This window comes from Haliotis rufescens, unplaced genomic scaffold (genome assembly GCF_023055435.1).
Source record: "Haliotis rufescens isolate VD_foot unplaced genomic scaffold, xgHalRufe1.0.p SCAF_5, whole genome shotgun sequence".
NCBI classification, from domain to species: Eukaryota; Metazoa; Mollusca; class Gastropoda; order Lepetellida; family Haliotidae; genus Haliotis; species Haliotis rufescens.
In genome coordinates this window covers 29,445,024-29,460,705 of record NW_025964223.1, presented here as the reverse complement: position 1 = coordinate 29,460,705, position 15,682 = coordinate 29,445,024, and positions in this window count along the sequence as shown.

Sequence of the window (15,682 nt, the reverse complement as noted above, 5' to 3'; positions counted from 1 at the left end):
AAACAGATGAGGCTATTTCACTGGTCTCTTATTTCTAGTTACAGGTGGGTAAACCAGCGGAAGGGAACTGCCTGTTTGATCATTATCGAACGATATAAGATCATCGATATACATGAAACTTTAGTTAAACTTCTTGGCCAAATTGCCTTGTTTTGACTTTGCCAATCTGAGCAGAATTCGTATGCATGAAGAAACAGATCAACAAGAATGGGAGCACATATGGTGCCCATGGGGATGCCTAATTCTTGCCTGAATGGCTTGCCCTAAACTTTACATAGATGTTATTAATGACGAAGTCCAGGATTTCACATATTGTTTTCTCAGTGAACATTACACCCGTGAAGATCCGGGGTAGAATAGGTCTTCAGCAACCGATGCTTGTCGTTAGAGGTGAGTTTGCATGTCGTAAGATTCGATTTACGGGATTGGATGGTCAGGCTCGCTGACTTGGTTCGCATCCCACATCGTACTACAGTGGCGTGGATCGACGATCATTATATCAATCACTGGTCACAATCACAATTGTCTTGTCCACACGCGATGATTTTACCCATATAGATGGTCGAACACGGGATATATGCAGAAGTACACCACACACTTCCTACCCATTACCCTTGAAATGCAGCTAGGTTCAAATTAGCACTTCCTGCGTAACAATTAACACTGGTGTCATATAGCTATATACGCAATTTTTCCGCAGCTCTTTACAACTGTTAGGCTAAATATTTTCTACGATTAGTAAAAAATGAATGCTCATGAAGAAAAGGAGAGCGTGAAGACAGTGACGGTTAACAGCGAAGCGTTAAGCTGTGTGAGGCCCGGTCTGTGTGCCCCTGGGCCGCCCCCCGGCATGACATGACGAATGATGTCGCATTGATATACTTGCCAGGTCAAGTAGAACGGAGCTGTGGCGAGCCTACCTGACAGCCACGGGGTAAATCAACACCCCCTGACATGTGTTACCCCTTACATACACAACCGTATGTACTTCCAACAACGGGGGCGCTGCAATGCCTTGTGTCATAAGAAGTAATGCGAAGTGAATTCACATCAAGTCGAAACAGAGGATTCACATGTCTTTGTCTGCAATAAAACAACTGACGCGACAAGTTGCGAATTTCAGCTCTGTATTTGAGAGCTGACAGATAACATTCTTGAATAGTATATGCATGTGGAGTCTCAATATACGAGTGAGCTCCGCGTTACATAGGTTGAAATGGATATATCTGTTTTAGATCTTTGCTTTAAGCCACGTTATGTCCGATGAAGCAATGAGGATTTCACATCAACCATTTGCATAAATGTTTTAGATTATGACTCCAGAGTCCAACATTAAATGGACAGTGGTTGTTTCTCATTAATGTTAACGTGATTGCCAGGCATTTCATGTTGTGTGCTTGCTGCTTTATAAGAGGCGCAGTACTTCAAACTGTGCATGATAGGGCTCTAATGTTTGTGTTTCATGTTTGATACAGTCTGGCGTCTGGGTCGGCCTTGAATTTCTTTCGTAAGCCATGTGACCTGAATTTCCAGTGTGATGTGATACAGGACGGCCATATCGTCCGCCATGTCCAGGCCGGCCCAACCTGTTGGTACCTGATATGGCCAGGCCTATGGAGGCTACACGCTCTGGTGACCCTATTCTACCACTGCAACACACACTAAATAGGCGACCTTTGATTTTAACAACAATGCGTTCTATTTTGTCGTCTTTTGGTTAGACATGCCTGTTCGTTCAAGCGGGAGGTTCCATCACGTATGCGGCATTCCAATGATCCCCACTCCAACACGGTCCAGTGGATCTGCTATATAACAAGCCTGGGGCGCACTGCGTGACGTATCTGTTCTCAGCCCCCGACTACGACTATCATAGGTATATGTTAAAATATAGGAGTGACGATAGTCGTACTGCTGAGATCGCTTTGGGGAACGCCTCCTGTGACCTCATTTATTGAAAGAAACAATTATCTAGACTTTGTGTTGGTAACTAATGATGAGGCCTGTGTAGTGTTGCATTCACGCAGCAGACCTATGACCTATGACTTTTGAACATCATCTGAGATTGAACCCGTGCGACATTACAGTCGCTCTCTGCTGGGATCAAGTTGGCTGAACTCAGAAGGGTTATACAGCGTTGTTGTTGGGTACGCAGGTAGACAATGTACATCCAACCACTCCGGTGTGTGAGATTCACCATCCAACACCGCACCTACGTGGTGCCACTTGTCTTCAAGCCACGTGGGATTACTAAATGCTGGAATTGGACACTAGCGAATGTTTACATAATTTAATCTGAGGTTAAGTGTGGAAACTAAATTCGATAATATCTGAATGTGTCGAGTCACTTGACCGAGTTGCCTTTACCCACTGAGTTGGGATCTCGGTGATGATATTTTAAGTCCACGGATAACAAATGCCCATGTCGGCAATACAGAAACCTGTTTGTTCGACTGATGGCTGCCATTCCTTCCTATTTCATGTGTAGGTGCCTTCCTATAATGTGTTACAACCAGAGAGGGGAGTGCAATGATTCGTATGATAGCTTAGAATACGTATAAATTAAATTAAGACACACAAGAGTTTACACACAGTGTCAAGCGAGTTTACAACAGTCTCATAAGATTTCACACACACACACACACACACACACACACACACACACACACACACACACACACACACACACACACACACACACACACACACACACACACACACACACACACAATCACACACACAAACACACACACAATCACACAATCACACACACAATCACACACACAAAATCACACACACAAAATCACACACACACACACACAATCACACACACACAACAGTTAACAGGCATTTGTACACACACGTTACACGAGTTTACACACAGTTGTACATGAGTTTACACAGTTATTTACACAATCTTAAACGAGATTACTGACACGTTTACACGACATCACAAACAGTTTTGCACGCTGTAATACACGAGTCTTAGTTCCACGAGTTTCACGCATTGTTACACGAGTGTGTACATACAATTATACACGTGTTTCCACACATTCTCACACAGAGTCTACACACAGTGTATTTACACACAGTCTACACACAGGCTTTCAATGGTCGTACAGTCTTCCACGGGTTTACACGCAATCTTACACGAGCTTACACACAGTCTTACACGGGTTTACACATATATAGTTTTAAACGGGTTTACACCGTATTAACACGTGTTTTCACATTCTTACATGGATTTACACATAGCTTTACACCAACTTACATACAGTTTTACACGTGTTTACACAATCTTACAAGGGTTTACACACAGTCTCACACGAGTCTAAACACAGTCTTCTACGGGTTAACACGCATTCTTACACGAGTTTACACATAGTCTAACACGGGTTTACACATAGTTTTATACGTGACTACAGAAGTCTTACACGGATATCCACACAGTTTTACACGTGTTTACACATAGTTTCGCACGTGTTGACACAGTCTTAAAACGAGTTTAAACATGAGTTGACACAAGCCTAACTAGTTTACACACGGCCTGTCATGAGTTTAAACACAGCGTGTCATGTGTTTACACACAGCCTACTATGAGTTTACAGACAGCTTGTCATAGGTTTACAACAGCCTTACACAGGGCTTACACAAAGTCATAATTTACACAAGTCCTACACTAGTTTACACACAGCCTGTCATGAGTTTACACAAGCCTTACACTAGTTTACAGAAAACCTGTCATAATCTACACAAGTCCTACACTAGTTTACACACAGCCTGTCATGAGTTTACACAAGCCTTACACTAGTTTACAGAAAACCTGTCATAATCTACACAAGTCCTACACTAGTTTACACACAGCCTCTCATGAGTTTACACAAGCCTTACACTAGTTTACACACAGCCTGTCATGAGTTTACACAAGCCTTACACTAGTTTACACACAGCCTGTCATGAGTTTACACAAGCCTTACACTAGTTTACACACAGCCTGTCATGAGTTTACACAAGTCTTACCTTAGTTGTGGCCTGTCATGAGATTGCACAAGTCCTACACTAGTTGACCCACAACATATCATGAGTTTACACACGTCTTACACTAGTTTACACACAACCTGTCATAAGTTAACACGAGTCTTACACTAGTTTACACACAGCCTGTCATGAGTTTAAACACATCCTGTCGTGAATTTACGCACAACCTGTAATGAGTTAACACAAGTCTTACACTAGTTTACACACAACCTGTCGTGAGTTAACACACAACCTGTCATGAGTTAACACAAGTCTTACACTAGTTGACACACATCCTGTCGTGAGTTTACACACAACCTTTCATGAGTTCACACGAGTCTTACACTAGTTTACACACATCCTGTCGTGAGTTTACACGAGTCTTACACTAGTTTACACACATCCTGTCGTGAGTTAACACAAGTCTTACACTAGTTTACACACAGCCTTTCATGAGTTAACACAAGTCTTACACTAGTTTACACACAGCCTGTCTTGAGATTACACACAACCTGTCATGAGTTAACACAAGTCTTACACTAGTTTACACACAGCCCTTCATGAGTTAACACAAGTCTTACACTAGTTTACACACATCCTGTCTTGAGATTACACACAACCTGTCATGAGTTAACACAAGTCTTACACTAGTTTACACACAGCCCTTCATGAGTTAACACAAGTCTTACACTAGTTTACACACATCCTGTCGTGAGTTTACACGAGTCTTACACTAGTTTACACACATCCTGTCGTGAGTTAACACAAGTCTTACACTAGTTTACACACATCCTGTCGTGAGTTAACACAAGTCTTACACTAGTTTACACACAGCCCTTCATGAGTTAACACAAGTCTTACACTAGTTTACACACATCCTGTCGTGAGTTTACACGAGTCTTACACTAGTTTACACACATCCTGTCGTGAGTTAACACAAGTCTTACACTAGTTTACACACAGCCCTTCATGAGTTAACACAAGTCTTACACTAGTTTACACACATCCTGTCGTGAGTTTACACGAGTCTTACACTAGTTTACACACATCCTGTCATGAGTTAACACAAGTCTTACACTAGTTTACACACAGCCCTTCATGAGTTAACACAAGTCTTACACTAGTTTACACACATCCTGTCGTGAGTTTACACGAGTCTTACACTAGTTTACACACATCCTGTCGTGAGTTAACACAAGTCTTACACTAGTTTACACACATCCTGTCGTGAGTTAACACAAGTCTTACACTAGTTTACACACAGCCCTTCATGAGTTAACACAAGTCTTACACTAGTTTACACACATCCTGTCGTGAGTTTACACGAGTCTTACACTAGTTTACACACATCCTGTCGTGAGTTAACACAAGTCTTACACTAGTTTACACACAGCCTTTCATGAGTTAACACAAGTCTTACACTAGTTTACACACAGCCTGTCTTGAGATTACACACAACCTGTCATGAGTTAACACAAGTCTTACACTAGTTTACACACAGCCCTTCATGAGTTAACACAAGTCTTACACTAGTTTACAGACAACATGTCATGAGTTTACACACATCCTGTCATGAGTTTACACACGTCTTACACTAGTTTACCAACAGCCTGCCACAGTATGACACGAGAGTATACGCAGTCTTTTATGTTTGGTTGTTGTTTAAAGCCGCACTGAGCAATATCCCAGCTATATGATGACGGTCTGTAAATAATCCAGTCTGGACCAGACAACCCAGTGACATTATGAACATCGATCTACGCAATCAGGATACGATGACATGCATCAACCAATTCAGCGAGTCTGACCACCCGATCCCGTCATAGTCGCCTTTTACGGCAAGTATGCGTCTTTCGTGAGTTGATCGAGACTGATTATTCTCTGACGTTGACATTATATACTTACACACTGTCTTTGACGAGTGAACACAGGTTGACATTATATACTTACACACTGTCTTTGACGAATGTACACACGTTGACATTATATACTTACACACCGTTTTTGACGAGTGTACACAAGTTGACATTATATACTTACACATTGTCTTTGACGAGTGTACACAGGTTGACATTATATAATTACACACTGTCTTTGACGAATATACACAGGTTGATATTTTATACTTACACACTGTCTTTGACGAGTGTACACTGGTTGATATTATATACTTACACACCGTCTTTTACGAGTGTATACAGGTTGACATTATATACTTACACACTGTCTTTGACGAGTGTATACACGTTGACATTATATACTTACACACCGTCTTTGACGAGTGTACACACGTTGACATTATATACTTACACACCGTCTTTGACGAGTGTACACAGGTTGACATTATATACATACACACTGTCTTTGACGAGTGTACACACGTTGACATTATATACTTACACACTGTCTTTGACGAGTGAACACAGGTTGATATTATATACTTACATACCGTCTTTGACGAGTGAAAACAGGTTGACATTATATACTTACACACCGTCTTGGACGAATGTACACAGGTTGACATTATATACTTACACACTGTCTTTGACGAGTGTACACATGTTGACATTATATACTTACACACCGTCTTTGACGAGTGTACACAGGTTGACATTTTATACTTACACACTGTCTTTGACGAGTGTACACAGGTTGATATTATATACTTACATACCGTCTTTGACGAGTGAACACAGGTTGACATTATATACTTACACACTGTCTTTGACGAGTGTACACACGTTGACATTATATACTTACACACTGTCTTTGACGAATGTACACAAGTTGACATTATATACTTACACATTGTCTTTGACGAGTGAACACAAGTTGACATTATATACTTACACACCGTCTTTGACGAGTGTACACAGGTTGACATTATATACTTACACACTGTCTTTGACGAATATACACAGGTTGATATTTTATACTTACACACTGTCTTTGACGAATGTACAGAGGTTGATATTATATACTTACACACTGTCTTTGACGAGTGAACACAGGTTGACATTATATACTTACGCACTGTCTTTGACGAGTGTACACAGGTTGACATTATATACTTACACAATGTCTTTGACGAGTGAACACAGGTTGATATTATATACTTACATACCGTCTTTGACGAATGAACACAGGTTGACATTATATACTTACACACTGTCTTTGACGAGTGTACACAGGTTGACATTATATACTTACACACTGTCTTTGACGAGTGAACACAGGTTGATATTATATACTTACATACCGTCTTTGACGAGTGAACACAGGTTGACATTATATACTTACACACTGTCTTTGACGAGTGTACACAGGTTGACATTATATACTTACACACTGTCTTTGACGAGTGTACACACGTTGACATTATATACTTACACATTGTCTTTGACGAGTGAACACAGGTTGACATTATATACTTAAACACCGTCTTTGACGAGTGTACACACGTTGACATTATATACTTACACACTGTCTTTGACGAATATACACAGGTTGATATTTTATACTTACACACTGTCTTTGACGAATGTACAGAGGTTGATATTATATACTTACACACCGTCTTTGACGAGTGAACACAGGTTGACATTATATACTTACACATTGTCTTTGACGAGTGTACACAGGTTGACATTATATACTTACACACTGTCTTTGACGAGTGAAGACAGGTTGATATTATGTACTTAAACACTGTCTTTGACGAATGTACACAGGTTGATATTACATACTTACACATTGTCTTTGACGAGTGTACACAGGTTGATATTATATACTTACACACTGTCTTTGACGAGTGTACGCAGGTTGACATTATATACTTACACACTGTCTTTGACGAGTGAACACAGGTTTATATTATATACTTACACACTGTCTTTGACGAGTGTACGCAGGTTGACATTATATACTTACACACTGTCTTTGACGAGTGAACACAGGTTTATATTATATACTTACACACTGTCTTTGACGAGTGTACACTGGTTGATATTATATACTTACACACCGTCTTTGACGAGTGTACACACAGCTTTACATGAGTTTACACAAAGTATTACACGAGTTAATGACACACGGTATTACATATTCAGCAGATTCAACATCGAAGCTGCACGCTGACCAGGAGGCCATGAACTGAAATATTCAGCTTTTTTACCCCTGTCTTTGTAAACGGATGATTCTTATTTTAATCAAAGGTGATAAGAAACGTTTGCGTCATCATTGATAGGATTATAGTCCATACGTTGGTTACTGATTCGACACGACGACACTCGGGCTATTACAGCTCCTTCCTCGAGTTGTTGAAGGCCCCAGACAACAGAGGGCAGGTATGATATATGTTAGAAAGTACATATGTTCCGTCGTAGTTCGTCGCTCAGATCCTCACTACAGAGCGCTGTAGACAAGATTTACCTGAAAAATAGCCACTATAAGACAAGTTAAAACGTTCCAAGCGAAATAGAGTTGGAGTCTCCAGAAATCAACGCCTCGTGACTGTCTAGTTTTCATAAGTTGGAGACAAAAAATGTAAGTTTTACCAGAATTCCTGCAGTGATTCCAGATAAAGGAGCAGTGAAATCGGCTTAAAGGCGCCTGCTGACGGGCCACGAGGGACATCGCGGCAGGAATATACTCATGTGTTGAGCCAGAAAAAATCTAAGAGTTGGCTAAAATAGAATCTGTGACGTGAGGTCAAGTACTTGTGACGCCAAGCAGTACAATTCCATTGTACAAGAGCACTAGACATCCCTAGTTAATATAGGACTTATCAAATAATCACGTTGTCTTATTACTATTGTGGTTAATGTAGTTAGGGGATCTGTAATTATATAAACGAATATGAAGCGGCATAACAATGTCAATTACTGCCCTGAAAGTTTTGTAATTGAATTACAGGAGACTCGTCACTGTCACCTGATGCAGCCTTGCGTCTCCACGAGCTGTTTGATATGACATCACGCATTGTTAGCATCTTGCTCCAACATGCCCGACACAGATACACGTGAATGTCAGCTGACAATACTGCCTGTCTCACGGGGCACTTGTGTTTTTCTTTCATTATGCGTGCCAGGCATAAAGACTAACAATGCCGGCCCATTACAGCGCAAGAAGGACACATCTTGACAGGGAAGTTACACAGCATTCTTTCAACTCTATGCCTGTGCTATCAATTTCATCAGTAGATATTCATTGGTTAGTACTAGGATCCTCAACAGACGATGCAGCTGTATGTTGTTTTGGGGAGTATAGATGCACCAAAATGTAGCTGTATGTTGTGTCCAGGGTACTAGCTGGACTGGCATAATATGTAGCTCTGTAGTGTGTCCAGGGTACTAGCTGCACTGGCATAGTTCGTAGCTCTGTAGTGTGTCCAGGGTACTAGCTGTACCGACAGAGTATGTAGCTGTACGTTGTGTCCAGGATACTAGCTGGACTGACAGAGTATGTACCTGTATGTTGTGTCCAGAATACAAGCTGGACTGACAGAGTATGTAGCTCTGTAGTGTGTCCAGGGTACTAGCTGCACTGGCATAGTATGTAGCTCTATAGTGTGTCCAGGATACTAGCTGTACCGACAGAGTATGTAGCTGTATGTTGTGTCCAGGATACGAGCAGGACGGACATAGTATGTAGCTGTATGTTGTGTCCAAGATACTATCTGAACTGACAGAGTATGTAGATGTATGTTGTGTCCAGGATACGAGCTGGACTGACAGAGTATGTAGCTGTATGTTGTGTCCAAGATACTATCTGGACTGACAGAGTATGTAGCTGTATGTTGTGTCCAGGATACTAGCTGGACTGACAGAGTATGTAGCTGTATGTTGTGTCCAAGATACCATCTGGACTGACAGAGTATGTAGCTGTATGTTGTGTCCAGGATACTAGATGGACTGACAGAGTATGTAGCTGTATGTTGTGTCAAGGATACGAGCAGGACGGACATAGTATATACTTGTATGTTGTGCCCAAGATTCTATCTGAACTAACAGAGTATGTAGCTGTATGTTGTGTCCAGGATACGAGCTGGACTGACAGAGCATGTAGCTGTATGTTATGTCCAGGATACTATCTGGACTGACAGAGTATGTAGCTGTATGTTGTATCCATGATACTATCTGGTCTAACAGAGCATGTAGCTGTATCTTGAATCCATAATACTATCTGTGTTGACAGAGTATGTAGCTGTATGTTGTGTCCATGATACTATCTGTGTTGACAGAGTATGTAGCTGTATGTTGTGTCCAGGGTACTAGCTGGACTGACAGAGTATGTAGCTGTATGTTATATCCATCATACTATCTGGTCTGACAGAGTATGTAGCTGTATGTTGTATCCATGATACTATCTGGGTTGACAGAGTATGTAGCTGCATGTTGTATCCATGGTACTATCTGGGTTTGACAGAGTATGTAGCTGTATATTGTATCCATGATACTATCTGGGCTGACAGAGGATGTAGCTGTATGTTGTATCCATGATACTATCTGGGTTGACAGAGTATGTAGCAGTATGTTGTGTCCATGATACTATCTGGGTTGACAGAGTATGTAGCAGTATGCTGTGTCCAGGATACTAGCTGGACTGACAGAGCATGTAGCTGTATGTTGTGTACAGGATACTATCTGGACTGACAGAGTATGTAGCTGTATGTTGTGTCCAGGATACTATTTGGACCGACAGAGCATGTAGCTGTATGTTGTGTCCAGGATACGAGCTGGACTGACAGAGTATGTAGCTGTATGTTGTGTCCAGGATACTATTTCGACTGACAGAGCATGTAGCTGTATGTTGTGTCCAGGATACGAACTGGACTGACAGAGTATGTAGCTGTATGTTGTGTCCAGGATACTATTTGGACTGACAGAGTATGTAGCTGTATGTTGTGTCCAGGATACTATTTGGACCGACAGAGTATGTAGCTGTATGTTGTGTCCAGGGTACTGGCTGGACTGACAGAGTATGTAGCTGTATGTTGTGTCCAGGATACTAGCTGGACTGACAGAGTATGTAGCTATATGTTGTGTCCAGGATACTAGCAGGACTGACAGAGTATGTAGCTGTATGTTGTGTCCAGGATACTAGCTGGACTGACAGAGTATGTAGCTGTATGTCGTGTCCAGGATATTATCATGACTGACAGAGCATGTAGCTGTATGTTGTGTCCAGGGTACTAGATGGACTGACAGAGGATGTAGCTGTATGTTCTGTCCAGGATACTAGCTGGACTGACAGAGCATGTAGCTCTGTAGTGTGTCCAGGGTACTGGCTGGACTGACAGAGCATGTAGCTGTATGTTGTGTCCAGTATACTCTCTGGACTGACAGAGCATGTACCTGTATGTTGTGTCTATGACAATATCTGGGCTGACAAAGTATATAGCTGTATGTTGTATCCAGGATAGGAGCTGGACTGACAGAGCATGTAGCTTTATGTTGTGTCCAAGATACTATCTGGACTGACAGAGTATGTAGCTGTATGTTGTATCCAGGATACGAGCTGGACTGACAGAGCATGTAGCTGTATGTTATGTCCAGAATACTATCTGGACTGACAGAGTATGTAGCTGTATGTTGTATCCATGATACTATCTGGTCTGACAGAGCATGTAGCTGTATCTTGAATCCATAATACTATCTGTGTTGACAGAGTATGTAGCTGTATGTTGTGTCCATGATACTATCTGGACTGACAGAGTATGTAGCTGTATGTTGTGTCCAGGGTGCTAGCTGGACTGACAGAGTATGTAGTTGTATGTTGTGTCCAGGATACTAGCTGGACTGACAGAGTATGTAGCTCTGTAATGTGTCCAGGATACGAGTTGGACTGACAAAGCATGTAGCTGTATGTTGTGTCCAGGATACTATCAGGACTGAGAGAGCATGTAGCTGTATGTTGTGTCCAGGATTCTAGCTGGTCTGACAGAGTATGTAGCTGTATGTTGTGTCCCGGATACTAGCTGGACTGACAGAGTATGTAGCTGTATCTTGTGTCCAGGGTACTAGCTGGACTGACAGAGTATGTAGCTGTATGTTGTGTCCAGGATACTAGATGGACTGACAGAGTATGTAGTTGTATGTTGTGCCCAGGATACGAGCTGGACTGACAGAGTAATGTAATGTAATGTACAGTTGTCAGCTGTATGAATCCCCCCTCATTACTGGTTGTACAGTTGTCAGCTGTATTATTGCCCCTCATTACTGGTTGTACAGTTGTCAGCTGTATGAATCCCCCCTCATTACTGGTTGTACAGTTGTCAGCTGTATGAATCCCCTCTCATTAATGGTTGTACAGTTGTCAGCTGTATGAATCCCCTCTCAATACTGGTTGTACAGTTGTCAGCTGTATGAATCCCCTCTCATTACTGGTTGTACAGTTGTCAGCTGTATGAATCCCCCCTCATTACTGGTTGTACAGTTGTCAGCTGTATGAATCCCCCCTCATTACTGGTTGTACAGTTGTCAGCTGTATGAATCCCCCCTCATTAGAGGTTGTACAGTTGTCAGCTGTATGAATCCCCCCTCATTACTGGTTGTACAGTTGTCAGGTGTATGAATCCCCTCTCAATACTGGTTGTACAGTTGTCAGCTGTATTATTGCCCCCTCATTACTGGTTGTACAGTTGTCACCTGTATGAATCCCCCTCATTAATGGTTGTACAGTTGTCAGCTGTATTCATCACCTCTCATTACTGGTTGTACAGTTGTCAGCTGTATGAATCCCCCTCTCATAACTGGTTGCACAGTTGTCAGCTGTATGAATCCCCTCTCATTACTGGTTGTACAGTTGTCAGCTGTATGAATCCCCTCTCATTACTGGTTGTACAGTTGTCAGCAGTAGTATTGCCCCCTCATTACTGGTTGTACAGTTGTCAGCTGTATGAATCCCCCCTCATTACTGGTTGTACAGTTGTCAGCTGTATGAATCCCCTCTCATTACTGGTTGTACAGTTGTCAGCTGTATGAATCCCCCCTCATTACTGGTTGTTCAGTTGTCAGCTGTATTATTGCCCCTCATTACTGGTTACACAGTTTTTAGCTGAATGAATCCCTTCTTAGTACTAGTTGTACAGTTGTCAGCTGTATGAATCCCCCCTCATTGGTGGATGTGTAGTTGTCAGCTGTAAGAATCCCCTCTCATTACTGGTTGCACAGTTGTCAGCTGTATTATTGCCCCCTCATTACTAGTTGTACAGTTGTCAGCTGTATGAATCCCCTCTCATTACTGGTTGTACATTTGTTAGCTGTATGAATCCCCTCTCATTACTAGTTGTACATTTGTCAGCTGTATGAATCCCCCTCATTACTGGTTGTACAGTTGTCAGCTGTATGAATCCCCCCTCATTACTGGTGGTACAGTTGTCAGCTGTAAAAATCCTCCCTCATTACTGGTTGTACAGTTGTCAGCTGTATGAGTCCCCCCTCATTACTGGTTGTACAGTTGTCAGCTGTATGAATCCCCCCTCATTACTGGTTGTACAGTTGTCAGCTGTATGAATCCCCCCTCATTACTGGTTGTACAGTTGTCAGCTGAATGAATCCCCCCTCATTACTGGTTGTACAGTTGTCAGCTGTATGAATCTCCCCTCATTAATGGTTGTACAGTTGTCAGCTGTATGAATCCCCCCTCATTACTGGTTGTACAGTTGTCAGCTGTATGAATCCCCCCTCATTACTGGTTGTACAGTTGTCAGCTGTATGAATCCCCCCTCATTACTGGTTGTACAGTTGTCAGCTGTATGAATCCCCTTATTACTGGTTGTGCAGTTGTCAGCTGTATGAATCCCCCCTCATTACTGGTTGTACAGTTGTCAGCTGTATGAATCCCCCCTCATTACTGGTTGTACAGTTGTCAGCTGTATGAATCCCCTCTCATTATTGGTTGTACAGTTGTCAGCTGTATGAATCCCCCCTCATTACTGGTTGTACAGTTGTCAGCTGTATGAATCCCCCCTCATTACTGGTTGTACAGTTGTCAGCTGTATGAATCCCCCCTCATTACTGGTTGTACAGTTGTCAGCTGTATGAATCCCCCCTCATTACTGGTTGTACAGTTGTCAGCTGTATGAATCCCCCCTCATTACTTGTTGTACAGTTGTCAGCTGTATGAATCCCCCCTCATTAGAGGTTGTACAGTTGTCAGCTGTATGAATCCCCCCTCATTACTGGTTGTACAGTTGTCAGCTGTATGAATCCCCCCTTATTACTGGTTGTACAGTTGTCAGCTGTATGAATCCCCCCTCATTACTGGTTGTACAGTTGTCAGCTGTGTGAATCCCCCCTCATTACTGGTTGTACAGTTGTCAGGTGTATGAATCCCCCCTCATTACTGGTTGTACAGTTGTCAGCTGTATGAATCCCCCCTCATTACTGGTTGTACAGTTGTCAGCTGTGTCAATCCCCTCTCATTACTGGTTGTACAGTTGTCAGCTGTGTGAATCCCCCCTCATTACTGGTTGTACAGTTGTCAGTTGTATGAATCCCCTCTCATTACTGGTTGTACAGTTGTCAGCTGTATGAATCCCCCCTCATTACTGGTTGTACAGTTGTCAGCTGAATGAATCCCCCCTCATTACTGGTTGTACAGTTGTCAGCTGTATGAATCCCCCCTCATTACTGGTTGTACAGTTGTCAGCTGTATGAATCCCCCCTCATTACTGGTTGTACAGTTGTCAGCTGTATGAATCCCCCCTCATTACTGGTTGTACAGTTGTCAGCTGTATGAATCCCCTCTCATTACTGGTTGTACAGTTGTCAGCTGTATGAGTCCCCCCTCATTACTGGTTGTACAGTTGTCAGGTGTATGAATCCCCCCTCATTACTGGTTGTACAGTTGTCAGGTGTATGAATCCCCCCTCATTACTGGTTGTACAGTTGTCAGCTGTATGAATCCCCCCTCATTACTGGTTGTACAGTTGTCAGCTGTATGAATCCCCCCTCATTACTGGTTGTTCAGTTGTCAGCTGTATGAATCCCCTTTCATTACTGGTTGTACAGTTGTCAGCTGTATAAATCCCCACTGATTACTGGTTGTACAGTTGTCAGCTGTATGAATCCCCCCTCATTACTGGTTGTACAGTTGTCAGCTGTATGAATCCCCCCTCATTACTGGTTGTACAGTTGTCAGCTGTATGAATCCCCCCTCATTACTGGTTGTACAGTTGTCAGCTGTATGAATCCCCCCTCATTACTGGTTGTACAGTTGTCAGCTGTATGAATCCCCCCTCATTACTGGTTGTACAGTTGTCAGCTGTGTGAATCCCCCCTCATTACTGGTTGTACAGTTGTCAGCTGTATGAATCCCCCCTCATTACTGGTTGTACAGTTGTCAGCTGTCTGAATCCCCCCTCATTACTGGTTGTACAGTTGTCAGATGTATGAATCCCCTCTCATTAATTGTTGTACAGTTGTCAGCTGTGTGAATCCCCCCCTTATTACTGGTTGTACAGTTGTCAGCTGTATGAATCCCCCCTCATTACTGGTTGTACAGTTGTCAGCTGTATGAATCCCCCCTCATTACTGGTTGTACAGCTGTCAGCTGAATGAATCCCCCCTCATTACTGGTTGTACAGTTGTCAGCTGTATGAATCCCCCCTCATTACTGGTTGTACAGTTGTCAGCTGTATGAATCCCCCCTCATTACTGGTTGT